This window comes from Schistocerca americana, chromosome 11 (genome assembly GCF_021461395.2).
Source record: "Schistocerca americana isolate TAMUIC-IGC-003095 chromosome 11, iqSchAmer2.1, whole genome shotgun sequence".
NCBI lineage: Eukaryota > Metazoa > Arthropoda > Insecta > Orthoptera > Acrididae > Schistocerca > Schistocerca americana.
Genome location: NC_060129.1, coordinates 63,984,099 through 64,011,376, shown reverse-complemented (window position 1 = coordinate 64,011,376; position 27,278 = coordinate 63,984,099). Strand labels below are relative to the sequence as shown.

General features: G+C 41.4%; 11 non-coding genes across 11 annotated transcripts; all 11 read left to right on the top strand.

Annotated features, from left to right (window-relative positions):
* The first annotated feature begins 19,279 nt into the window (after nt 1–19,279).
* Nucleotides 19,280–19,354, top strand: Trnas-cga. Its single transcript has one exon. It is a non-coding gene; the product is annotated as a tRNA-Ser (tRNA).
* Nucleotides 19,355–19,580: 226 nt separating this feature from the next.
* Trnas-cga lies at nt 19,581–19,655 on the top strand. The gene has a single exon. It is a non-coding gene; the product is annotated as a tRNA-Ser (tRNA).
* Nucleotides 19,656–19,881: 226 nt separating this feature from the next.
* On the top strand, nt 19,882–19,956 carry Trnas-cga. The gene has a single exon. It is a non-coding gene; the product is annotated as a tRNA-Ser (tRNA).
* Nucleotides 19,957–20,483: 527 nt separating this feature from the next.
* On the top strand, nt 20,484–20,558 carry Trnas-cga. Its single transcript has one exon. It is a non-coding gene; the product is annotated as a tRNA-Ser (tRNA).
* Nucleotides 20,559–20,784: 226 nt separating this feature from the next.
* Trnas-cga lies at nt 20,785–20,859 on the top strand. Its single transcript has one exon. It is a non-coding gene; the product is annotated as a tRNA-Ser (tRNA).
* A 527-nt stretch (nt 20,860–21,386) lies between these two features.
* Nucleotides 21,387–21,461, top strand: Trnas-cga. Its single transcript has one exon. It is a non-coding gene; the product is annotated as a tRNA-Ser (tRNA).
* A 226-nt stretch (nt 21,462–21,687) lies between these two features.
* On the top strand, nt 21,688–21,762 carry Trnas-cga. Its single transcript has one exon. It is a non-coding gene; the product is annotated as a tRNA-Ser (tRNA).
* A 226-nt stretch (nt 21,763–21,988) lies between these two features.
* Nucleotides 21,989–22,063, top strand: Trnas-cga. Its single transcript has one exon. It is a non-coding gene; the product is annotated as a tRNA-Ser (tRNA).
* A 226-nt stretch (nt 22,064–22,289) lies between these two features.
* On the top strand, nt 22,290–22,364 carry Trnas-cga. Its single transcript has one exon. It is a non-coding gene; the product is annotated as a tRNA-Ser (tRNA).
* Nucleotides 22,365–22,590: 226 nt separating this feature from the next.
* Trnas-cga lies at nt 22,591–22,665 on the top strand. Its single transcript has one exon. It is a non-coding gene; the product is annotated as a tRNA-Ser (tRNA).
* Nucleotides 22,666–22,891: 226 nt separating this feature from the next.
* On the top strand, nt 22,892–22,966 carry Trnas-cga. The gene has a single exon. It is a non-coding gene; the product is annotated as a tRNA-Ser (tRNA).
* Nucleotides 22,967–27,278: the final 4,312 nt, after the last annotated feature.

The following is a 27,278-nucleotide window of genomic DNA, read 5'->3' as shown; positions in this document are numbered from 1 at the left end:
ACACACGTAAATATGTAAGTAGGCTGTTTAGGTTTTCTTAGCGCTCTGTACGAAAATCACTGGCTGTGCTGTGTGCAGTCTGTGGCTGGTTGGCATTGCTGTAATACTCGCCATTGTAGTGATGGGCAGCTGGATGTGAACAGCGCGTAGCGTTGCGCAGTTGGAGGTGAGCCGCCAGCAGTGGTGGATGTGGTGAGAGAGATGGCGGAGTTTTGAAATTTGTAAGACTGGATGTCATGAACTGCTATGTATATTATGACTTTTGAACATTATTGAGGTAAATACATTGTTTGTTCTCTATCAAAATCTTGCATTTACTAACTATGCCTATTAGTAGTTAGTGCCTTCAGTAGTCAGAATCTTTTATTTAGCTGGCAGTAGTGGCGCTCGCTGTATTGCAGTAGTGCGAGTAACGACGATTTTTGGTGAGGTAAGTGATTTGTGAAAGTTATAGGTTAATGTTAGTCAGGGCCATTCTTTTATAGAGATTTTTGAAAGTCAGATTGCGTTGCGCTACAAAATATTGTGTGTCAGTTTAAGCACAGTCTTGTACAAATTTTTCTAAGGGGACGTTCCACATATTATTTTTTGAAATTGCAATTACATATTTTTGAAGGACATCTCTTATGTATTCATACCTTTTTACCACATGTTGTAGTTTTCCTGAGGTATTATGTCTTTATAGTCCTTGTTTTCTTTCACAGTTTGTTATCTGCAACCATATAGACCTCAATGTAGACAAGTTGTATAGCAAAAAGTACGATTCGGAAACTGTTATGGCTATGCCTGAGATTATTTAATTCTATGTGGAAGGTTGCGTGTGTGTATGTGTGTGTGTGTGTGTGTTTGTCTGAAGGGTAATGGCGGAGGGGGGTTTCTACAGGTTGGTGTTATCTAATAATTCTTTGAGGTCAGACAACAGAGTTCCATTGCAGAAAACTGTATATTCATTTATTGCTTGTTTTCCTTCAACTATGGCTTTTTCTATTAGACACTTTTCTTCAATTATTATTATTATTTTTTTTTTTTTTGGGTTCTGTTGCTGCATTAGAGAATTTTCAAGACAGTGTTGTTGTCTGTTGGGTTATTTATCTTGTACATAATGTGTTCAGCAAATGTGGAATGACAGCAGTTATTTTTTAATGCTCTTCTGCATTCTGTGTATCTGGTATTAAAGTTTCTGCTTGTCTGTTCTATATAAACTGTTTCGCAATCCTGACATGTTAGTTGGTAAATAGCAGATGGGTTGTGATTGTCTGTCTTTTGTTGGTTGTTCTTGGCTTTCTCTGTGTTGAGTTGTCTGTCCTGTAGGCTAATTTTAACCCTTGTTTTTTTTGTATGTTGCCTATTCTGTGGGCTGCCTTGTTGTTGTACGTGAGAGTGAACCAATTGTTTATTGTTGTGGGTGTTTATTGTTCATCTGTGCTCATATGTGTGTAAGTTGGTGAGAAGGCTTTTGTTTTTATGTGTTGGGTGTCCTTTCTGATTGTGTTTTAATTTTGTGATTCAATTGATCTATAGTATTTGTATAGTATCCACTCTGTACAGCTATTTGCCTGATTGTCTGTAATTCGTTGTTATAGTTGTTTTCAGTGAGTGGTGTTTTGTTCAGTCTGTGCAGCATATATTGGAAACTGGATATTTTGTGCGCAATGAGATTATTAGAACGTTTGTGAGTGGCTGTGCTGCTGCGGTACACTTTCCTGAAAATGGAGAAATGGTGTTGGTTGTTGCGTCTATATACTGTGAAATCAAGGAAACTTAACATTCTGTCGTTTTCTGTTTCTGTGGTGAATGTCTCTCATTTCATCTTCGTGGTCTTTTCACGAGATAAACGTAGGGGGCGGCAGTGTATTGATTGACTCTTCTAGCAGTGTACACTCTCGGAACATTAAGACTAGACTGTGACGTGACCCAGACTGCCTCTCTTGCAGCACCTGCCACAGGAGTTGGGTGAGGATCTACAGTGTCAATAACATATCGCTTAAAATAGACTGTGTTTTCCCATATACTTGGTACTTAGTAAAGATTTCTTCTCAAGGTCGTTGAAGAAAATATCTGTCAAGGTTCCTACCCAAAGCTTGTTCTTGATAGTGATACTTATCATTGAATTGGAAATAGTTGAAAGACAATGATAATTCTAAAAGTTGTATTAGCTCTATTGCTTCTGCAGACGCAATTCTTTTATGCCTAATAAGGTTTTGTTTGTTGATGTTAATAGTTTCTGCAAAAGTGAGATTCGTATACAAGTTTCTTATATCAGAAGAGACAATAGTGGACATATCTGGCACCATGATGGGTTTTTCCTGAAGCATACATTTAGCGAGCTAGTGATGAAATGTTATTACGTTTTGCTTTCCAGTTATCCACACTGGCTACTCAGTTTCTCGGTATTATTACGAACTTGAACCACGGTAATTTTCGTCTGATAATACTCAGCATTATTCTCGCAAATGCAGTTTGCCACTTTACTCACTCGACAGCTCTCGTATTCCACCAATTCACGCATTTCCTTGGATTCACGATTGAGATGTGGTCAGCATGTGCATATCTATGTTTTGAAGAGGAAACATCACATTGCAGTTACTCCCGTTAAACGACGCACGAACGACAAAATGAAAGCTATGCAAATAAGTAACAGAGGGACAGGAAAGCATCTGAAATCGCTCTTACATGGAGAATGCCACTTGACGTGACGGTACACCAGTTAGATTCTACACAGAATTCGTGAAACTTGTCCCTATTCTAGCAGCAGTGCGCCATAAGACTTTCGAGGAGTTCGATGAAAAGGCGCACAAAACTATAAGCCCGTATCCCTGATGCGAGTCTCTTGTAGAAGTTTGGAGCACGCCTCACGCTCTCGGACTGTGACGTTTCTGGGGACTGGAAGTCTCCCGTGTAGCGACCGAGGTGGGCCCAGGAGGCGACGGCCGTGTGGAGCCCAGCTCGCTCCGTTCGTCCACGAGGCGCAGAGAGCAGCAGACGCGGACGCCCAGGTAGGGGCAGCCACGTTCCTTCACTTCGCTACGGCATTCCACACAGTTCCCCACGGCCGGATAGTCAACGAAATACTATAGTACAGAATATGATACCAACTGTGTGGCTGGATTGGAGATTCTCCAGCAAACAGAACTCAGCGTTCCAGTCAGACATACGTGTAACTCCGTCTGTGCCCCTAGGGAGTGTCGTAGGACTGTTACTTTTCACTATATATATGGAGAACCTAGTAGATAACGTCAGACGTTCCATGAGGCTTTACTCGTGTAATGCCGTTGTATGCAGAGAAGTCGCGACGGTAGAGGACTGTAGCGAAAGGCAGCGAGACCTGCATTGGGTCGACGCAGGAAGTAACAAAGGAGCCTCAGCACAAACAGATGTAGCGTATTGCGAATACACTGAAGCCCCAATGAACCTGGTATAGGCATGCGTATCCAATACAGAGATACCTAAACAGGCAGAATACGGCGCTGCGGTCGGCATCGCCTATATAAGACAACGAGTGCCTGGCGCGTTGTTATGATGTTACAGTCGGCACACGAGCGATGGGACGCAGCATCTCCGAGGTAACGACCATTTTACGAGTGTATCGTGATTATCAGAAATCCGGTGAAAAATCAAATCTCCGAAATCGCTGCAGCTGGAAAAAAATTCTTCAAGAACGGGACCAACGACGAGTGAAGAGAACCGTTCAACTCGACAGAAGTGCAACTTTGCAAATTGCTGCTGATTTCAATGCTGGGGCACCAACAAGTTTCAGCATGGGAACCACACAACCAGACATCATCGGTATTGTTTTTCTGATGGCCCAATCGTGCAGCTTTGATGAGCACAGAACAAAAAGCCTTACACATCGCCATTAGCCTGTCAACACTGACATTGGACTTTTGATGACAGGATACACGTTGTTTGGTCGGACGAGTCTCATTTCACATTGCAGTTCTGCTCATACACGTACAGGTATGGAAACAACCCCATGAATCCATGTGTAGAAGGGTAACATTCATACCACCCCACTCTCCATTGTTGTCAAATGTATTCAAGATGGCGGCGATAAAGTCATCCAAGATGGCGACCTGTAGACTTGGCAACAGAGCATGACACCATCCAAGATCAGGTAATTGAATTACGTGCTTCTATGGGTCCCCACCCCTCCCCTTTCCGACTTTGTTGCATAATGGTGTGTCATCCTCTTGGAAAATGGGTGGGGATTTCGAATTTTGAAGGGAATCTTGCTCCAAGAACTTACTCATGCAGCCGAGGGGGGGGGGGGGGGGATAAGATGCTGTTGCCCCCACTAGAGTCTGCTCATGTCGTTCAATTTGTATACATTTGTATAAGTTTGAAATGTCCTGACAGACTAAAACTGTGTGCCAGACCAAGACTCTAAATGAGGAACTCAGTCTGGCACACGGTTTTAATCTGCCAGAATGTTTCATATCAGCGCACACTCTCATTCTTGTTTAAATTTGTTCGAATTTGTATAAATCTGTCGAAATTTGTTTAAATTAGTTATCCACCTCCAGCAATAGTGGCTTAGTGTAGTGCTATGACCACAAGAGGCTGAGATATCAGTGCTTGTTGAGCTATAGGTGCGGAATTAGCGTGTGTTCAACTAGCGAGATTTTGATGCCAGACAGGGGGAGTTGTAATAGCTGTCTTACATGCACTCATCCAGCCAAGGACTGCATCCACAGCTCAATGCATGAAGAATGGAAGCGGGCATTAATGCATGAAAATATGAAGAGGAAGAAGAATAAGGTCCTGCAAATAAATGCTTTGCGTAACACAATGCATGGAAACATCTGTCTCTGCTGGAATTGTCTGTCATTTCTAAAACCTATGAATAAGCCCCCACTACAAAAGAGACAACTCCCTCCAATCCCCCAGACCAGAGAAGTGAGCTAGTTGGCGAGTTCACTGCTAGAGGGCACCGCTATAGGTCACATGATCATGCAGTTCAGTCCATAGGAGCACAGTATCATAATGACGTAACGTTTTTTTCTTGGCAGCACTTGTGCCCCAGCCTACTCATCGCCCCAGAGGTCTGGAGCGGAAAATTGCGGGATAAGGAATCAGCCTGTTTCGGTCTGCTGGTGAGAGGAAGGAGTGCACATTATTTTTTGAAAAATTTATTTAGAGACGGATTACATGTAGTTTATTTATTACATTGATACAAAACAGTAACCCTGACGTGCTTTGGGTCAAAATATACAATTTGCAGACCAGGAAACTACTCGTAAATAATGCAGTACTCTGATCTGCAGAGACGCAAAACTTGTAAATAACCGTAATAATCCAGTACACAGCATACAGACATGCAAACTGCTCATAGATCACCGAAATAATGCATGTGTAATGATATCCAAAAACCCTCAAAATTCCTAAACACCCAAAAACAATGCAGTGCACAAACACTCAGTCCACATAAAAAACGTAACCTGGAGGACGGCCTCTCCATTCGGAGGGCTCCTACCGTCAGTGGCAGACGTGGATCATTCCCACTGCAGGCCACAGCCACCGACGCGCCGAGCACACACACACAGAATCATCCTACGACATCGGACACATATATGTTTCGTCACTGTACTTACAAACAAATATTAGGATCACGGTCTCAATTGGATGACATGCTACAATGGGCAAAGTATCAGAAATACACCCCGCTGACGGCTGTGGCTCTGGAAATTGAAATATCTGTACCATTATTATGACTTGACATACTCTTTGCTTTGCTATCACAGTATTCCACGTCAAATCCATACCTTCCTTACGACTGGACACAGTCATTTCCTTTGCACATGTCAGAGCACAAACACATACTTTATAAGCCTGGTGCTCAAGGGGCACTTATCACACATCCCCTACTACTAAGTATAATCTTTCATAAGTAACTGATTGCTGGCGATAAGAAATAATACTGACCGGGAATCAATGATGGACGGACATGTCTCATAAATTATTATTGCGAGTGGTACAGCTGTCATAGAAAGAGAGGCACAATCGTCTTATAAACCGTCAGATGTTGTTATTAACATGTTCTAGCTGCAAGAAACGTCATCAGCACCACTATAACTCTGGATTAATATTTAAGCAGTAAATATAGGTGATAAAAGATTCGCTTCTTGGAGCAAAATCTTCCTACATCATGCATTAAAACACAGCAACAAAAATGTAATAAACGCCGGCAGGGATGTGACATGAACGTCACACGAAGTATCCTTCTACAACATTTACATACTGTGTAAGGTAAAGCCCTATGACACATCCCTGTGGTACTGCAGAAATAACAGTTAGATCTGTCTATTTCGTTCCCTTAAGAGCGACGTGTTGAGTTCTGTCCGTAAGGAAGTCTCGTAGCCAGTGGCAAATCTATTGTGATACCTGCTAAGCTCGCATTTCTTAACTAAACGGCAGTGTGGGGCAGTGTCAAATGCCTTCCTGCTGTCAACAAACACGGCATGAACCTGAGCAACGATGCCTTTTTGAGGAACAGAGCGAGCTGAATTTCGCAAACTCCTTGTTTGCAGAATCCGCATGCATTTTTATAGAAGATATTTTCGTTACCCAAGAACGTCAAGACAGTGCGCGCTGAACATGTCGCGCTGAACATGTCCCATAATTTTTAAACAGATTTACGTAAACGATAAAAGTCTGTAGTTATGTACATCTGTCGTACGACCCTGCGCTTTCCTCCTGTCGCTAAATGCCCTTCGTTGCTCCAGCGATCTGCAAAGATAAACTGCTTGTAGAAATGAGGAGACGCAGATGCCAGACTGAGATTCAGTGGAAAAATCCACAGGAAATATAATCCATCAAAAAGGTAGTAGCATAAAACACAATCGTTCTACCAATACTTGAATACTGCTGATCAATATGGAATCCGTACCATGTAGGGCTGATAGAGGAAACAGATTATCCAGAGAAGAGCAGTACGTTTCGCGACAAGATCGTTTAGTGAGCGCGAAAGCATCCCGGAGATCCTCACCCAACTCCTGTGGCCGGTGCTGAAAGAGAGGCGTTCTGCGTCACATCACGGTCTATTGTTAATGTTCCGAGAGCGTACATTGCTAGAAGAGTCAATCAATACACTGACACCTCCTACGTATATCTCGCGAAAAGACCACGAAGATATAAAGCTAGAGACGTTCACCACAGAAACAGAAAACGACAAAGTGTTAAGTTTCCTTGATTTCACAATATATAGACGCAACAACCAAGACCAATTCTCCATTTTCAGGAATGTGAACTCCACCAGCACAGCCACTCACAAACGTTCTAATAAACCCATTGCGCACAAACTAGCCAGTTTCCAATAGAAGCTGCACAGCCTGAACATAACCCCACTCATTGAAAACAACTATAACAATGAATTACCGACGATCAGACAAATAGGTGTACAGAATGGATACGATACAAATGCTATAGATCAATTGAATCACAAAATTAAAACACAATCAAGGACACCCAACACACAAAAACAAAAGCCTTCTCACCAACTTACAAACAAACAGAACACACATATGAGCACAGATGAACAAGAAACACCCACAAAAATAAACAGCTGGTTCACTTTCACCTACAACGACAAGGTAGCCCACAGAATAGGCAACGTACTCAAAAAACAATGGTTAAAATTGGCCTACAGGGCAGACAACTCATCACAGAGAAAGCCAAGAACAACCAGCAAAAGACAGATAAACACAACAGATTTGGTATTTACCAACTAACATGTCAGGATAGCAAATCAGTTTATACAGGACAGAGAAGCAGAAACTTTAATACTAGATACACAGAACGCAGAAGAGCATTAAAAAATAACTACTGTCATTCCACATTTGCTGAACACATTATGTACAAGATAAATAACCCAACAGATATCAAGACTGCCTTGCAAATTCTCAAGTGCGGCAACAGCACCCCACATAAAGTAATAATTGATGAAAAGTATCTAATACAAAAAGTCATAGTTGAAGGAAAAGCGGGAATAAATGAATATACAGTTCTCTGCAATGGAACTCTTTCTCCGCCCTCAAAGAATTATTAGGTAACTCCAACCTATAAAAGCCCTCCCCCACATTACCCTTCACACACACACACACACACACACACACACACACACACACACATAGAAATAATTAATTTCGGGCATAGCAATAACAGTTTCCAAATCGTACTTTTTGCTAAACAACTTGTCTACATTAAGTTCTATATGGTTGCAGATGACAAACTGTGAAAGAAAACAAGTACTATAAAGACATAATACCTCAGGAAAACTACAACATGTGGTAAAAAGGTATGAATACATAAGAGATGTCCTCCAAAAATATGTAATTGCGATTTCAAAAAATAATATTTACGTGTGTAGAAACAACAAAGAACATTCTTTATGTTTAACAGCCGTAAAATAAAATCCCACTGATATTGCTGCAACTTTAGTGAAATATGTTTGGGTTGTGAAAGAAAATAGTGTTTTGTTAAAGGCGGACCCCAGCAAAAAATATTTGTATGTTCAGTTACTTAATATTCACATTTTCTCCATGAATCGGCAAACAATTACATCACTCACGGTGGCGAGAATACATCACCGTCGTACCAGATTCTAAAACGCATATGGAGACGTAAAAGTGTACTTTTGAAAAATGCCGTATATTTCCGTTGATGACTGCATTTCTCGCGCGATTGTACACAATTTTTCCATTAAATCGTCCACTTACGCGACGTATTTACAAGCACCAAGTTGACCGTCACATTTACATCCCCGGACTACACTGCAAACCAGTCTGAAGTGCATGGCAGAGAGTACTTGGAACGGTAACAAGTTTCGATACTTTTTCCCTTTCCTTTCGCGTACGGAGTGCGTTAAGGGCGAGTGCTGAGACGTCTCCGTGCTGTGGCCGGCCTGACTGCCTTCAGCCTCCTTACGGCAGCGACGCGTAGTGGCTGGAGGGCGCCTCTGGACTCCTCGCTTCCGAAATGTCGTAAGTGGCCTCTGGTGGGGTAACTTGTGGATCTCTTAAAGCGTCTGCCGAATGAGTTGTTTCAACACTTGCGTGACACTCTGTCGTGGGTCAGCCACACCTGTCACAATTTGTGCTGCCCTTCTCTGTATACGTTCAGTAGCTGCTATCAGTGCTATCTGGTATGAGACCCACACACTAGAGTATTGTGCTATGACAGCACACACAAGTGTTTCCTAACCAATATCGACAGCACATGGCGCCACTGTCCGAGTATCCTGCCAGAGGTCTGAAGTCATCGTCAGTAAATGTCCACCCAGCCTACTAGTTTTCAGTTCGTCAGGATGAGATAACGCAGCAACTAAGATGACACGTAACACAAAAGAGTGCCCCCAAAACAGCTCTGTGTGAAATTCTTGTAACAACTGGGAACGGAACTTCGGACGCTTACGCTCCCCGTATGTCTGCTGCATCAAATTTGTATAAACATGCAAGATCAGGACGGAAACCGCCATCGGATCCTGCCCCTCCATCTAATTGCAGTCCTACTGTCGATGTCTGCGACTATCTTTCCGCACAGCTAGACTTAAATGTTTCGAATTCCTGTGTAGTCTCTTAACGCTGAGACTGTACCCGCGCTGACAGTTAAAATTATTGCTGATCATCATACGATGACGGCCTCTCTGTTGATGGAAATGTAAAACATGAGTGCTGGCCGCTGGATCAAGTTAAAGTAATGTAAATAACTGTGCCTAAAACTCAACAGCGGATATGAATACCTTTCTTAAGTTCTCAGAGGGTATCAAACTGCACAAATATTGGCTTATTATAAAGTCAGATGGTGCCTATAGTTTTGTTCTAACAAAAGCAACAGATATTTCTACACTTTTGCGTTTCGTTGTGATAAATACTGCCCAGAGTACATATTTGGTAAAAGTGAAAACACCAAACTTGGTACAAAGAGTTTCCCATTAAATATAACCCATTTAAATGCCTTATTTGACGTTATTGATAATTTGGAAAATTTCACCAGAAAGAACAATAATAGTTCACAGCAGACTATTTGCTATTCATAACCAATGATTTGAAAAATATGGTAAATTTTTTTGGAGAAACTGAAAACAGCAACGTTAATTGTTTATGTGAGCATGTGAATTTAATGGGTGTGCAAAGGAATCATTACAGATACTCGCTAAATTATATTATGTTTTGTAGTATTTGATTTTCAATATCACCACATGCTTACGAGTTTATAAGGAGCACACACTGTCTTGTGCTATCCCATCCTAATACACTACATAAGATTTCTCCACATTTTGTAACACACTGAGCAGGTGAGCAGCTAGGTGGCAGTTTTCTGTCGTATACAACACAGAAAATCCAGTTCCTTTGTGAATCAGGTCGAGTTGTTTCACTAATAGTTGATAAAATTCAATTGAGGCTTTATTTGGACTTCACATTAGATAATATTTTGGAATCTGCAGCCAGTTCTAAAAATGTGGCAACTAGAGCTCAGGTTTTTATCCCTCCAGTTAGCAACATGAATGGTAAAGAACCGTTCACTCTAATTAAGATAATAGTTTTTAGACTACATGCCACTGGTTTTAATTAGCCTGTGTTGTTAGTGAGAATAATTCAATTATCAGATGGGCCACATCATGATTTGCTTCCCCTCCTCAACTATCAATTGTTTACAAACACCCTTTTGATGACACACAATCTCTCTATGTTTTATATTCTCCTCACATATTAAAATAAGTCAGAAACAACTGAAACAAAAAAAAAGATACTGATGAGAAAATAAAGAACCCACAGTTTGAATCAGTTTCAGAAAGTATAGAACTGCTTGTGGCCAAGTTCTCTGCAGTTAAAAAGCTACATAACGTTGAGTGTACACAGATAACAAAATCTGCCAAAAAATCAAATTCAAAGTCTGTTTCTAAAAGTGACATTGAGTGACAAATTGTCAAACCTTTGCTTAATAGTTCCACTGGGATGGTTGTTCAAGATTTCTTAGCCTTGAGGATACATAATCTTACTAAGGTTTGAGAGCACTGCTACATTCATCAAAATTAATTTACACATGGTGTAACATTTTAAATGTTACCTTACCTGGTAGAGATAGCCATTTCAAGAATGCTCTGTAAAAACCGCTTTCCAGCTCAAGTGACGAAATCATTAGATATTTCGAAAGATTTTTTGTCATGGTTCGATATATGGAAATGTTTCCCTGATTACACATATGGATTACCCAATAACACACATTCAGCCATATCAGATACCACTCACATTCTAGAAATGACAAGTATTGCAGTGAGGGCACCAATTTTAAATATGTTCTGCCACGAAATGTTCAGACAGATGCTCTAGAAGCGAGATTTGGAAAACAGCGAACAATGGAAGGATCCCAATAATTGGTATCTTTGGTATTTTGAGAAAGGTATGAGGCATTCAATTCAAGCTAAGGATTCAGACCTTGCTGCCCTGGAAAATTCCATCAGCTGCTCTTCGAGAAGTTGGAATAGATTCACATTCTTTTAAAACTGCCGGCCGCGGTGGTCTAGCGGTTATAGGCGGTCAGTCCGGAACCGCGCTACTGCTACGGTCGCAGGTTCGAATCCTGCCTCGGGCATGGATGTATGTGATGTCCTTAGGTTAGTTAGGTTTAAGTAGTTCTAAGTTCTAGGGGACTGATGACCACAGATGTTAAGTCCCGTAGTGCTCAGAGCCATTTGAACCATTTTTAAAACTGACTGAGTAGATGATGTGAACTTACCTCCATCACCACCAACAAACTTTTACAGTATAATAGATTTCAGTGAGGAACGAGTTCAGTCTGTTCAGGAATACTTGCCTGTTTTCACATACTTGTCAGGGTATTATGCCAGAGCTTTTCTTAAGAAGTTGAGATGTGAGACATCTGAAACATATTAAGAGATAAAAGACTTTTAGTAATAGAAAATGATGAAAATATAAGAAAGATGGACAGAAGTATGCCATAATGACCTAATAATGAGTTTATTAATACTGTTATTTTCATTTATTTGGTTGCTAAAAACTTGGTGTCTAGAGAACATAAACAGAGCTTCGTGAGATGCTCTTTCCAGAGAAATTTACTGTTGATGTAATTAAAAGAGAGGACTTCTTCCTAAGGGAGTTTTCTTGTAGTAAGGTAGATCACACAGATCACAGCTTTCTTCAGTGTGTAGTAAAAATGGGTGTAATATGTTTCTCAATAATCATGTTGAGAAAATTAACGTTGCCATAACTGTAGAAACAGCTAAGAGAGAACATTGTCAACTGAAAAGTAGAATGGAATAAAGTTTGTGACATGTAAACCAACATTTACATTTGTCATTTTCCCCTCTATCCAAATTTTCTCTTACCAATATGCATAATTGCATTTTTAACACTGAATGTGCATAATAATACTAAGCCTATATTTTACTTACAAAGATTTCGTTTCATTAGCAGCAGTATTCTGGTACATATGACACGGACATAAGGACGTATCAGATTTACGAAATCTCTCTTTTGGCTTTGTTGATTAAAACTTGGTTACATGAGGGACTCAACTATCCGAGCGACAATATCGATACGATCTCTAGTGAGTCATTTATGTCTCCGTGAATTACAATTTTGTCAAAGTAATTAAACTCGTGATCACCAGAATAATTACTGCATCCTGGCTGCTAACTTTTACTAAAACTATATCACACTAACTGCTGTAGCACACTTTAAAGGCTATTGTGTCATGCGTGTCATGCATTTGGCACTATAACCTACAGGAATGACACAGTTTCTTTGTAAATGGCACACAGACTGACAGTCGAGAACTAAGTCTGTTCCGCTCTCACGGAAGAAGTACACGTTCTTGCGCTGACGCTGGTTTGCAGCGACACCTAGTGGCGGTGACGTCACAGTTGTGATTTGTTTCTTGTGTCTTCGTTATCGTATTCTCTCTTGGAGGGTCAACGGTTAATACGTTATTAACTGACTTTATAAATGGTAACGTCTCTGCGATAAGTTATCAGCGCCTCGTAACCACGAAACGGCATACTGCGGATTATAAAATAAGCTGTTTCTTTTTTAAATTGTCAATTATTGACGATAACAACTCATTCCTAAGAACACTCTTACACGAAGACATTAACCGTCGATAAATCATTTTGTGACTTTTATTATAGCAATGATTATAATAAATCATTCCAAGAACGACGTTTTCTGTAAACATCCCGTACGCGAAGATAAAGTCCTGTGAGAGGCCCATATTGAACGCAAACGAAATTCGATAGCCGTGGTAGATTTTTGCGTATGACGTCAAAATTACGTCACGTGTGCAAGAAGTAAAGTGAAACGAGTGTTACCTCATTTGTTGTGAAGAAAGAAGTACAGGCAGAGATTTCAATACCATGACCTCCTGCATAATGTTTCATTTTCAAACAGTCAAATAACTCTTTCTGTTTACAGTGGTGAAATGTTATTTCAAGCGATTAGTTACTGCGTCGAAATAAACACTGTGACACATCTAATTGCAAGTACACGTCATTTTAGAGTAACATTGCACCAGCAAAAAATTACCATTTTTGTAGTGCACTGATTATTCTGAATTGGGGCATTATAATTATGTTAGCGATTTTGTTTTTGTTCCCATTGATTTACAGCATTTGTTAATTAAGTAGATAATTCGGAAGCTAGTGTTTTGAGGATACTAAAATATTTCATGCAAAGTGACTGCTATCAATAATAGTGTTCCTAGGCGAATGTACGTATGGACCTAGCACAGCTGAGGTCAGGCAGTCTGTGGCTGAGGGTAAGTGGAGCAACACTTGTGTCTCTTGTCGTGAGCTGTGTGCCGTAGTACGATAACAAACATTCTGAAATATTCGCGCTATTTGTGTACGGTTCGTTTTCTTCAACTCTGGGCTTCATTTGTGAGTTTTGTGACAGTAATCAATAATTAACTCCGAGTGAAAACTTATTAGAGGAACATCCGTGATTATTGACGCTCATGAACAATGACCACTTAGCAGAGCAGTGTTGACGGACTTGATTATTTTTGTGCACTATCATAACTGTTTCGAGTTCTCTAAATGGGTATGAGGGCAGTGATATGGTGAAATAATAGGTTAAATGTTTGTCACAGGTGAATTTTTTTCAGCTACTGGACTGTGTCGTGTGGTTACTAACACTAGGACAATTTAACAATCTATGAACCTGTGTAGTAGGTAGTACTCTGCATTCCTTTGATTCGAACTATATGTGAGACACAAATCTGGCCATATCGGTGAACACTTTACGCTGAGAGTGTAATTAAAGATTAAAGTGTTTTAAGTGTACCTCTAGTGTCGACCACAATATCGCTATCGACTATTAGTAGAAGTAACATCTTTCAGGAAATTTTGGAGCCAGTGCAGATATCGAGAAGAACAATAGAGGCTTATGCAGAAGGAAGTAGAATTGTTCTACACTCTTCCAAATTATTCGAAGAGTACTGTAGGTGCAATTATAAATAAGCTTAAATATTCTTTCTAAGCCTCCAATAAGCCGCGAATTAAAACAGTACAGTAGGCTTACTATGTTTTTCTTTTACAGACTGCAGAATGACAGAAACGTCCAAAACCAGGTTCTCAGGAATATGGCACGAAACCGGTCATTCGAATGTAAATCAAGAAGATATTAGAAGAAATTACTTCTCGACTAAATGGACACAGGAAAGCCGCAAGGAAGTATTACATTCCAAGACAAACCATTGTGAACAATTCGAGAAACAAGAATGACGGAAAAGCTGGAAGGCCCACTGTTCTTACCCAGACTGAAGAGAGATGTTTTGTCAAAGACTGTATCATTGTCAGTGACACGGTTCTTCCAATATCAATACCTGACTTCAGGTGCATGGTTAAATCATGTCACCTGAAAAAGAACAGTGGACTGCCTTGCTGATAATATGCTTGAATTGGCCTGGGGAAAGGCATTTTTAGAGAGACATAGTTCTGAACTGTCTCACAATTTTAAAGTCAATATTTAAACGAAGGGTGCTGCTGTAAATGAGAATGTAATCAATATCTTTTTTAGAGAAATACAAAGCTGACGTTAAAGGCGGTCCTGCTGAAAAGTTTACAGTTTTGATGAAAATGTGTTTCATGACATACCAGCAAACGAAAGCTCTTATTTCGATGGACATGTCGACGTCCTGAGAAAACTGAGGACACCTCAAGACCGTGCTTCACTCTTATGTTGTTGGGGAATGCAGCAGGAGAATTCCTTCCGCCTTATCTTATTGATAAACGTAAACGAAAATGGACTGACTGGATATACAGTCACCTCCTGGAATGCAAATAAACACAGCAGAGTGGGTGGCTAGAACAGAGTTGATTGACAATTGAATTCAAACTCACTTCCTCATGTTTGCCTCAAATAAGGAATGAAGGAGATTAATATTTGAAATATTCTCTCTTCTCAAATCTCAATGAAATCTTCAGAGCTTTGTGAGAAAAATAACATATAGTTCATTTGCATTCCACCGAACGCTACTAGTCTTCTGCGATCTTCAGATCTTGTTTATTTTTCTCCTCTGAAGAGATTCTTTGTTACAGCGTTTTCTGAAGGGTACATTTAGCGGCGCATTGACGAATATTTTGCGTTTAGGTGAACAGACAACTACTACAAATTTAGTGAAAGGATTGACAAATGTGGATATTAAATGCGATGGGAGACTTAGAGTATCTCCCTGTTGCGCTAGAAAGAAGTTTTGTGTTATGATACATGTGGGAACTGAATTCCAGAAACGTTCGGAGACGGCGAGAAAGACAGTCAGACTCTAATGTGAGGATCGCCAAAACGTATATGTTCCCCATAGAACCAGGGATGATATGGACATTGTTTCGGGAGAGGATGTGCATGAAAAAGAAAATAACATATTTCATAGCCATGTTCTTATTTAGTTTGAAACGATGTTTAATTCGCCTAAACTTTGAAGAGTGGTTTATATTTCATCAGTCTGACCATTAGTGGGGAACTAATGTATCAGTAAAGAAGTCGATGTTCTTGCATACAGGTGTTAATACTACATAGTTAACCAACATGTAGTGCCGTGAGCAAAAGACTAACTACCGCCCTGCCATCTGTTGGCAACGCCAGGCAACAGTTGTGTGGCCCGCCTTTCGCCGACCAGTAGCAGCCGACAGCTGGAAGTCACATTTATTTCGCATTTTGACGTCTTGTCAGATAGTATTTGAAGTAGAGTTCAACTCCACAATAATATATCTCTTGTTCTTTAAAGACTTTGATGTAAGGGCTCGAATATTTGCAGTACTTATCACAAAAATATTTAATACTCGTTATGGTAGTTCGTGGCAAATGCTATATAGTTCGCAGCTATGGCGTATCCTTGCCGGAAAAATTGTATATTGAATCCATTTCCATACGTTATAATGTTTGACGAGGTACATGTTTGAATGGTTTGTACCTCGTAACTAGTGCTGGGCTATACTGCGATTTTCCGATATCAGTGATTTCTGTGAATGCTAGTTTTCAGTCGCAGTTAAGGAGCCTAATTCGCGTATCCATCCGCCACTGCTATTTCTGCAACTTCTGCGATTTCTGTGACGCACCACCGTATGAAAAAGTTACATCTGTCCACACAGAAAATTGCATCTCTACAAACATGTCATTGGTAAGTATGTTTTACGTTTATTTTTCCGTTGGCTTTAATTTTGTATTAAAGAAACAACTGTGAAAATATTAATAGTGTAATTAAAATGTAAGTAGCCGCACAGTACCGTAATAGTTCGTGTTTAGAAAATGAATTCTAACATATTGTTATGTTCATAGGTACCTGAACTACATTTCAGTCACTCAGTAAAGAGATAATTCAAAATATCATTGTCAACAGATCTGAAGAAATTGCCAGTCCTTAGACCGTTTTCGTCAGACGAGAGGTTAGTTTCTAAGCGTTTTGATGGACTTAATTACTTAAGTGAGATCGTTCTTGCGAATGTGATATAGCCAATATTAGCAATTTACTCTGTCAATTATATTGCTAGTAATTAGTGACAGCAAAAATTGTTTAATAATCCTTGTGTTTTTGCAGACGCAGTTCTGACTGATTACTGGTTGCTGTACATATCTATCCACATCAAGGCTGTTGAGAGAGACTCGTGAAGATTCAAGACAGCTCTTAGAGGATTTGCAGTTTAAAAGTGAAATAATTATGAAATTAGTGTCCGACTGATTAAAGTGTTTTATTGAAGTTGTGCGATTTTAAAGGAATAATAAATGTTAAATACATTGAGTGAATAATGAAAATCTCATTTTCCACATGTTAAGCCGTCCTATACCCGTAATTTTCCGCCACTTATTTATTGGTAAACACTTGTTGATTACAGACGTGCCGCCCCCCCCTTTCTCCACAATCTTGGTGTCCCCCCCCCTTTCTGCACAATCTTGGTGTGACATATCCCGAAGTCTACAATATGCATTTTGAGGCTGTTGTTATGAAAGTGGGGAAGTACAGATCTTCCAGTTAAATCAGGAATAGCTTAAGTGCATTACTTGAAAGTGACACAGGAAAAGCTTACTTATGTAGGTGGTAGTAGTGTCGGCAAAAAGTTCTTGTGTGTGAAGTTGCCATGTAGAACACCAGGTGTAAAACTTTTCTCCCGAGTCTTGAACTGTGTCGGAACAAAAGTGAGGCATTCATATGACTGTTTTCATTTCTCTACACTTATACAGATGTCTGAGTTCTGCTGTGTTAACATTGCAAAATCCTGTAGGCATGTGGAGTATTAACCAAAACTGTCATATTGGAAGCAGAATCAAACACATTTGTTACGTTACTTGATATTTTCAGGAGAAAAAGGCAATGTTGCTTCTTATTAATATAATACATTCAGAGTCACAGCAGTATTTGACCAACCATAACTGATGCTGAATGTGCATGTCGTCATATAATATGAAGGGCTTATTTCAATAGTGGTACAAGTCCATTACCTCCACTTTTCTGTCTATAATGCTTCTGAAATTAGTGATCCAAACAAACATAAATAAAGGTTCATCTCTAGCAAGAAGCCAAATGCTTGAATATTTCTGGTATCTCAAATGCAGATTTGTCAGCGCTCATTTAACTTTACGACTCTGTATCTCAAAATTAACAAAAATGGACTTGTACCACTACTGAAATAAGCCCTTCATATGCACACACAGCACATAGATCTCGTGAGGCACAAGGCTCTCATAACGAAGTACGTACTTCGGTCAACAGATGACACTGCGCTTTTTAGTTGCTACTTGCGACTCTTAGTTGCGATTTGTCACAGAAATCGCAGTTTGACTCGGTAGCGAATAGCGTAGTATGAACTTTGCTCAACAGATGGCAGTGCTAACTGCGCTTTTTAGTTGCTACTTGCGACTCTTAGTTGCGACTTGTCACGGAAATCGCAGTTAGACTCCATAGCGTACCGCAGAGATGGGCGTAGTACGAACTTTGACCCACAGATGGCACTGTTAACCGCGCTTTCTAGTTGCTACTTGCGACTCTTAGTTGCGACTTGTCACGGAAATCGCAGTTAGACTCCATAGCGTACCGCAGAGATGGACGTAGTACGAACTTCGGACAACAGATGCCACTGTTAACCGCGCTTTTTAGTTGCTACTTGCGACTCTTAGTTGCGACTTGTCAGTGAAATCGCAGAAAGCAGTGCTAAATTCGACCAATAGATGGCTCACGTCTTTGAATGTGAAATACTATTTGCGACTGCTAACTGTGACTGAAATCGCAGTTAGATTCTGTAAAGTTGCTACTGTGATATCTGTGACTTCTCAGTCACTGTGATTTCTAACATACGCGATTTCCTGCCCACCACTACTCGTAACATGGGTCAAGCATTTGCGGTGTATGTGTTGTATTGTTAACATAGATCTACGGAGTAGGCTGTCTTGCTTATGAGACGATTCATATTATGTCGGATGAATGAGGACACTCGAGGATTTGAATGCAGTGTTGTGAACATTATTTAAAATTAGGTAATCGTGTTCAACATACAGAGTTTGAAACTTCCTGGCAGATTAAAACTGTGTGCCCGACCGAGATTCGAACTCGGGACCTTTGCCTTTCGCGGGCAAGTGCTCTACCAACTGAGCTAACGAAGCACAACTCACGCCCGGTACTCACAGCTTTACTTCTGCCAGTACCTCGTCTCCTACCTTCCAAACTTTACAGAAGCTCTTCTGCGAACCTTGCAGAACTAGCACTCCTGTAAAGTTTGGAAGGTAGGAGACGAGGTACTGGCAGAAGTAAAGCTCTGAGTACCGGGCGTGAGTCGTGCTTCGGTAGCTCAGTTGGTAGAGCACTTGCCCGCGAAAGGCAAAGGTCCCGAGTTCGAATCTCGGTCGGGCACACAGTTTTAATCTGCCAGGAAGTTTCATATCAGCGCACACTCCGCTGCAGAGTGAATATCTCATTCTGGAAACATCCCCCAGGCTGTGGCTAAGCCATGTCTCCGCAATATCCTTTCTTTCAGGAGTGCTAGTTCTGCAAGGTTCGCAGAAGAGCTTCTGTAAAGTTTGGAAGGTAGGAGACGAGGTACTGGCAGAAGTAAAGCTGTGAGTACCGGGCGTGAGTCGTGCTTCGGTAGCTCAGTTGGTAGAGCACTTGCCCGCGAAAGGCAAAGGTCCCGAGTTCGAATCTCGGTCGGGCACACAGATTTAATCTGCCAGGAAGTTTCATATCAGCGCACACTCCGCTGCAGAGTGAATATCTCATTCTGGAAACATCCCCCAGGCTGTGGCTAAGCCATGTCTCCACAATATCCTTTCTTTCAGGAGTGCTAGTTCTGCAAGGTTCGCAGAAGAGCTTCTGTAAAGTTTGGAAGGTAGGAGACGAGGTACTGGCAGAAGTAAAGCTGTGAGTACCGGGCGTGAGTCGTGCTTCGGTAGCTCAGTTGGTAGAGCACTTGCCCGCGAAAGGCAAAGGTCCCGAGTTCGAATCTCGGTCGGGCACACAGTTTTAATCTGCCAGGAAGTTTCATATCAGCGCACACTCCGCTGCAGAGTGAATATCTCATTCTGGAAACATCCCCCAGGCTGTGGCTAAGCCATGTCTCCGCAATATCCTTTCTTTCAGGAGTGCTAGTTCTGCAAGGTTCGCAGAAGAGCTTCTGTAAAGTTTGGAAGGTAGGAGACGAGGTACTGGCAGAAGTAAAGCTGTGAGTACCGGGCGTGAGTCGTGCTTCAGTAGCTCAGTTGGTAGAGCACTTGCCCGCGAAAGGCAAAGGTCCCGAGTTCGAATCTCGGTCGGGCACACAGTTTTAATCTGCCAGGAAGTTTCATGTCAGCGCACACTCCGCTGCAGAGTGAATATCTCATTCTGGAAACATCCCCCAGGCTGTGGCTAAGCCATGTCTCCGCAATATCCTTTCTTTCAGGAGTGCTAGTTCTGCAAGGTTCGCAGAAGAGCTTCTGTAAAGTTTGGAAGGTAGGAGACGAGGTACTGGCAGAAGTAAAGCTGTGAGTACCGGGCGTGAGTCGTGCTTCGGTAGCTCAGTTGGTAGAGCACTTGCCCGCGAAAGGCAAAGGTCCCGAGTTCGAATCTCGGTCGGGCACACAGTTTTAACCTGCCAGGAAGTTTCATATCAGCGCACACTCCGCTGCAGAGTGAATATCTCATTCTGGAAACATCCCCCAGGCTGTGGCTAAGCCATGTCTCCGCAATATCCTTTCTTTCAGGAGTGCTAGTTCTGCAAGGTTCGCAGAAGAGCTTCTGTAAAGTTTGGAAGGTAGGAGACGAGGTACTGGCAGAAGTAAAGCTGTGAGTACCGGGCGTGAGTCGTGCTTCGGTAGCTCAGTTGGTAGAGCACTTGCCCGCGAAAGGCAAAGGTCCCGAGTTCGAATCTCGGTCGGGCACACAGTTTTAATCTGCCAGGAAGTTTCATATCAGCGCACACTCCGCTGCAGAGTGAATATCTCATTCTGGAAACATCCCCCAGGCTGTGGCTAAGCCATGTCTCCGCAATATCCTTTCTTTCAGGAGTGCTAGTTCTGCAAGGTTCGCAGAAGAGCTTCTGTAAAGTTTGGAAGGTAGGAGACGAGGTACTGGCAGAAGTAAAGCTGTGAGTACCGGGCGTGAGTCGTGCTTCGGTAGCTCAGTTGGTAGAGCACTTGCCCGCGAATGGCAAAGGTCCCGAGTTCGAATCTCGGTCGGGCACACAGTTTTAATCTGCCAGGAAGTTTCATATCAGCGCACACTCCGCTGCAGAGTGAATATCTCATTCTGGAAACATCCCCCAGGCTGTGGCTAAGCCATGTCTCCGCAATATCCTTTCTTTCAGGAGTGCTAGTTCTGCAAAGTTCGCAGAAGAGCTTCTGTAAAGTTTGGAAGGTAGGAGACGAGGTACTGGCAGAAGTAAAGCTGTGAGTACCGGGCGTGAGTCGTGCTTCGGTAGCTCAGTTGGTAGAGCACTTGCCCGCGAAAGGCAAAGGTCCCGAGTTCGAATCTCGGTCGGGCACACAGTTTTAATCTGCCAGGAAGTTTCATATCAGCGCACACTCCGCTGCAGAGTGAATATCTCATTCTGGAAACATCCCCCAGGCTGTGGCTAAGCCATGTCTCCGCAATATCCTTTCTTTCAGGAGTGCTAGTTCTGCAAGGTTCGCAGAAGAGCTTCTGTAAAGTTTGGAAGGTAGGAGACGAGGTACTGGCAGAAGTAAAGCTGTGAGTACCGGGCGTGAGTCGTGCTTCGGTAGCTCAGTTGGTAGAGCACTTGCCCGCGAAAGGCAAAGGTCCCGAGTTCGAATCTCGGTCGGGCACACAGTTTTAATCTGCCAGGAAGTTTCATATCAGCGCACACTCCGCTGCAGAGTGAATATCTCATTCTGGAAACATCCCCCAGGCTGTGGCTAAGCCATGTCTCCGCAATATCCTTTCTTTCAGGAGTGCTAGTTCTGCAAGGTTCGCAGAAGAGCTTCTGTAAAGTTTGGAAGGTAGGAGACGAGGTACTGGCAGAAGTAAAGCTGTGAGTACCGGGCGTGAGTCGTGCTTCGGTAGCTCAGTTGGTAGAGCACTTGCCCGCGAAAGGCAAAGGTCCCGAGTTCGAATCTCGGTCGGGCACACAGTTTTAATCTGCCAGGAAGTTTCATATCAGCGCACACTCCGCTGCAGAGTGAATATCTCATTCTGGAAACATCCCCCAGGCTGTGGCTAAGCCATGTCTCCGCAATATCCTTTCTTTCAGGAGTGCTAGTTCTGCAAGGTTCGCAGAAGAGCTTCTGTAAAGTTTGGAAGGTAGGAGACGAGGTACTGGCAGAAGTAAAGCTGTGAGTACCGGGCGTGAGTCGTGCTTCGGTAGCTCAGTTGGTAGAGCACTTGCCCGCGAAAGGCAAAGGTCCCGAGTTCGAATCTCGGTCGGGCACACAGTTTTAATCTGCCAGGAAGTTTCATATCAGCGCACACTCCGCTGCAGAGTGAATATCTCATTCTGGAAACATCCCCCAGGCTGTGGCTAAGCCATGTCTCCGCAATATCCTTTCTTTCAGGAGTGCTAGTTCTGCAAGGTTCGCAGAAGAGCTTCTGTAAAGTTTGGAAGGTAGGAGACGAGGTACTGGCAGAAGTAAAGCTGTGAGTACCGGGCGTGAGTCGTGCTTCGGTAGCTCAGTTGGTAGAGCACTTGCCCGCGAAAGGCAAAGGTCCCGAGTTCGAATCTCGGTCGGGCACACAGTTTTAATCTGCCAGGAAGTTTCATATCAGCGCACACTCCGCTGCAGAGTGAATATCTCATTCTGGAAACATCCCCCAGGCTGTGGCTAAGCCATGTCTCCGCAATATCCTTTCTTTCAGGAGTGCTAGTTCTGCAAGGTTCGCAGAAGAGCTTCTGTAAAGTTTGGAAGGTAGGAGACGAGGTACTGGCAGAAGTAAAGCTGTGAGTACCGGGCGTGAGTCGTGCTTCGGTAGCTCAGTTGGTAGAGCACTTGCCCGCGAAAGGCAAAGGTCCCGAGTTCGAATCTCGGTCGGGCACACAGTTTTAATCTGCCAGGAAGTTTCATATCAGCACACACTCCGCTGCAGAGTGAATATCTCATTCTGGATACAGAATTTCATTGAAATATCAATATGTTAATCCGTTCACAATCCAGAAGCACTATAACTGACGCGTTTCGAACGAGCAAGACAATTATTCTGCAAGAAAAAAGAAAGGCGCTATAAAATGTTCTACAATGGTGATCATTTCCCTTGTAACGTGTAACATAATAAAACGTGCTTCAACTTCTTTCTGTTGCATCAGAGCACTTTCGATACTGGAATAGAATTCGATGAATGGAGAACTTAAGCCCATTAAAAATGTTCGATTGAGGGCGAGACGAACGACATAACCAGGCAGTCCGACGTCTCATTCAGCTCTCGATAGCCAGGCGTGCAGAAGACTTCACGGGGTTGAGCCCACAGCTTCTGATACACAGGTCTCACGGTCAACTGTGACGTCATTGCTGATAGACCGTCGCTGATTGCCGCAAAAGCCTGCAGTTCTTTCGTGAAAGTGCAAAAAAATCACGAGACTTAGTTCTCGACTATCAATCTGTGTGCCACTTACAATGAAACTGTGCCGCTCTTTTATCGGTTAAAGAGACACTATGCCTTTCCTGTATGCTGTTGTGCAAAATGCATGTTACGCTGGTTGCAATGTTCTGTGATTTCCTTCTATTATGTTTGAGATCATTTGCAGAATTTTACCGTTTGTTAACAAAAAACGCTGGGAGTGAAACCGCCATACGCCACAGCCTGTAAATTATTCTACGTGATGGAGATAGTTTTAGTAAAACTTATCAGATAGGATGGAGTAATTATTCTGGTGACCATAAGCTTAATTCCTTCGACAAAAATATAATTCACTGAGACATAAATGACTCACCAAAGATAGTATCGATGTTGTCATCAGGATCAGTTTAATTGTAGACCCTCATGTAACCAAGATTTAACCAAAAAAGCAAAAAGAAAGATTTCATAAATCTGACACGACCCTCTGTCTGTGTCATCAGAACTGTCAAATATGTACCAGCATACTGCCGTTAATGAAATGAAATGTTTATAAGTAAAATATAGGCTTAGTATTATGCACTTTCAGTGTTAACAACGCAATTACACGTATTGAGAAGAGAAAATTAGGAATGAGAGGAAAATGACAAATGTAAGTGTTTGTTAACCTGATACAAAATTTATTTCAAGCTACTTTACAGTTGACAATTTTCCCTTTTTGCTGTTATTACCGTTATCGCTAATTATTGAGAAACATATTACACGGTACTTTTACCACCCACTGAAGAATTCTGTCGTCTATATGATCTACCTGAGAAAACTCGCTTCTGAAAAGTCTTTTTTTTTTAATTTCATCAGCATCTAGAATGAAAAAGTAAATTTCCCTGGGAAGGGCATCTAATGAAGCTGTGTTGAAGTTCTCGGGAGACCAAGCTATTACCAACCGAATAAGCAGAAATAACAACATTAATAACCTCATTACTCTGCATTGTTTTCTAATGCTGATAATATATAATCTCTCTCTAAATATGTTTTACACGTGTCGTGTCTCAGATTCTTAAGAACACCATTTGCACAGTGCCCTGACAAGTATGTGTAAGAAAAGGCAAATATTTCTGAACAGACTGGATTTGATCATCTCTGAAATCGATTATACTGTCAAAGTTTGGTGGTGGGGCCGTGAGTCGTGCTTGGGTAACTCAGTTGGTAGAGCACTTGCCAGCGAAAGGTAAAGGTCCCGAGTTCGAATCTCGGCCCGGCACACAGTTATAATCTGCAAGGAAGTTTCAATATTAAAAATGTTCCACCATGCACAAATTAATTTTGATGAATTTAGCAGCGCTCTCGAAACTTTCAGTAAGATGATGTTCCCCCAAGGCTACCAAACATTGAACAGTCCTCTCATTAAAAATATCAAGCACAACTTTGAAATTTTCTCACTCCAGGTTGATTTTAGGCAGATACTTTAATTTGTTTGGTAAAAACTTGTTATCTGTTTGTACTCCACGTCATGCAGAGAATTTCGCCATAAGGAGTTCTTTGCTTTGTGAAACAGTTTCAAACTGTGGGCACTTTATTATCTGATCTGGATCTTATTTATCGATCCAATGGTATGTGACACATTTTAATATGTGAACGAAATGTTAAACTAAAAAAGGGGTTGTATTTCATTACAAAGAAGATTGTAAACAATTGACAGTTGAGAAGGGGATGCAAAGAATGACGTGACCCATGTGTTAACTGAACTTTTGTCACTAACATCACAGACTAATCAGTGAACAACAAAGACTGATTCACAAATAAATACAAGCTTGTGTTTTGAATACAACAGTTAATTGCCCCCTAGCTGCTCAACTGCTGAATGTGTTTGAAAATGCAGACAAATCCTATGCTGTATGTTAGGATGGGGTAGCGCAAGACAATTTGCGCTCCTTATAAACTCGTAAGTGTGTGGTGATATTGAAAATAAAATTCTACAAGACATAATGCAATCTGGCGAGTATCTGTAACCCTTCTTTTGGACACCCATTCATTTCACTTGCTAACAAATAATCTAATATTCCTACTTTCAGTTTTATCAAAAAAATTTAACTTTTTTTTTCAAATAATTGGTTATGAATAGTAAGTAGTCTGTTTCTGAAGTATCTTTGTTCTCTCTGACGGTTTTCCAAGTTATCTATAACGTCAATTAAGTCATTTAATCCTACTTTGCATGACCTATATTTTCTGCACATTTACATACCCTGGGTCCAATGGACCCATAATGTATAAATCGAGAATTTAAATAGAAACGTATTCTGTGGACATTAACATGCAGAAATATTTTGTTTTAAAGCTTATCAGTATAATAGAAGACAGCTGCGATTGTTTTTAACAGTTATACTGAAAAACAAGCCACCAGTATTATCACAGACTGTTCTCGCATCAGTGGCTGTAGTATTCACGAGGAACAAATTAATAAGGAAACAAGGATAATAATTTTTACAGTTGTTTCGCACCACACTGCTATGGTCTTGCCACACGTTTTGTGCATTTACAGAACACTGTCCTTTGGAGCAGGACACAATAAACAGCGACTCTTCTGATGACTGACAGTGCTGCTATTGTTACTACTGCAGTTTTGTGTTTTAGGAATAGTAATAAACTTCTCCATATCCAGGTATATGGATTTCTGTTGAAGGGGGTTAGACGATCTTCTGTTCATAAACAGTTGCATCAACTCCACTGAAAGGTCCTTGATGAAAAGTCTCCTCCTACGTAAAGTCGCTTTGTGATACGTGGAATGTTGTGTTTTGTAATGAATAAAGGCATTTCGAGTGTGTGCATCCCTTATGTTGCACCAGAGAGCCCTTGGCCTCCGTTTGGTTCCTCTTTGCATGTATAATTAATAATATTCACACCATCCTTCGTTCAGTTATAAGATTTCACAATCTCGGGGGTCAGGTTTGGATACTGTTCATCTATAGATTTATCATGATGCATGGTACATAGGACTACACACTTGATTTTCTTTCGTGATAATCGAACCTTCGTCATTTCTTATGTAAATGCAAATAGACTTGAATTTTCTGCTCTGCTCCAAGTAGGCTTAATCTCTTTTGGAATTTCTGTTTTATTCATCCTCATTGTTCCCACAACAATAAGGTTTTGTCACAACAGATTTTCTGCCAATTTTATACTTGTAAAATAATTATCTACAGTAACATTTCTGGCTGTACCAGCAATATTGCCTGTAAGCATCTTCACTGTGGTAAGGCCCACATTTTTCTGGGGTGACTAACCTGGTTCTCTTCCTGTGTATACAGTCCTGTCAATGGCATAACCAGCTTAGCTTCACACATCCATAATATTTTCATTCCATACTTTCCAGGCTTGTTTGGCATATACTGCACAAATTCACAATGGCTCCTAAATGCAACTAGGTGTTCATCCACAGCGACATTACTTTTAGGTATCATTATTTTCTTGCATTGTCTGGTAAATATTTTCCATACATAGTATATAGCAGCAAGGTTATCGGTTTGTAACCTAGCCTCTTTCTTCTTTTGTCATCAAATCTAATGAATCTTCTTATTGCCTCAAACCGATTCACAGACATTGTAGCACTGTATAACGGATTGGAAAATGTGCATGAAAAAATTCCCTAATTGGAACATCCCAAACCTTATCTGCGCCATTATTAAGTAAAATTACCCAGAAGGCGAACATTTCGTCTGTAGCTTCATCATTCCAGTTTATTTTTTTGGTATACAAAGTCTTCTTGCTTCTAGGTTTGTGCATCTCACGATTTCATCCGC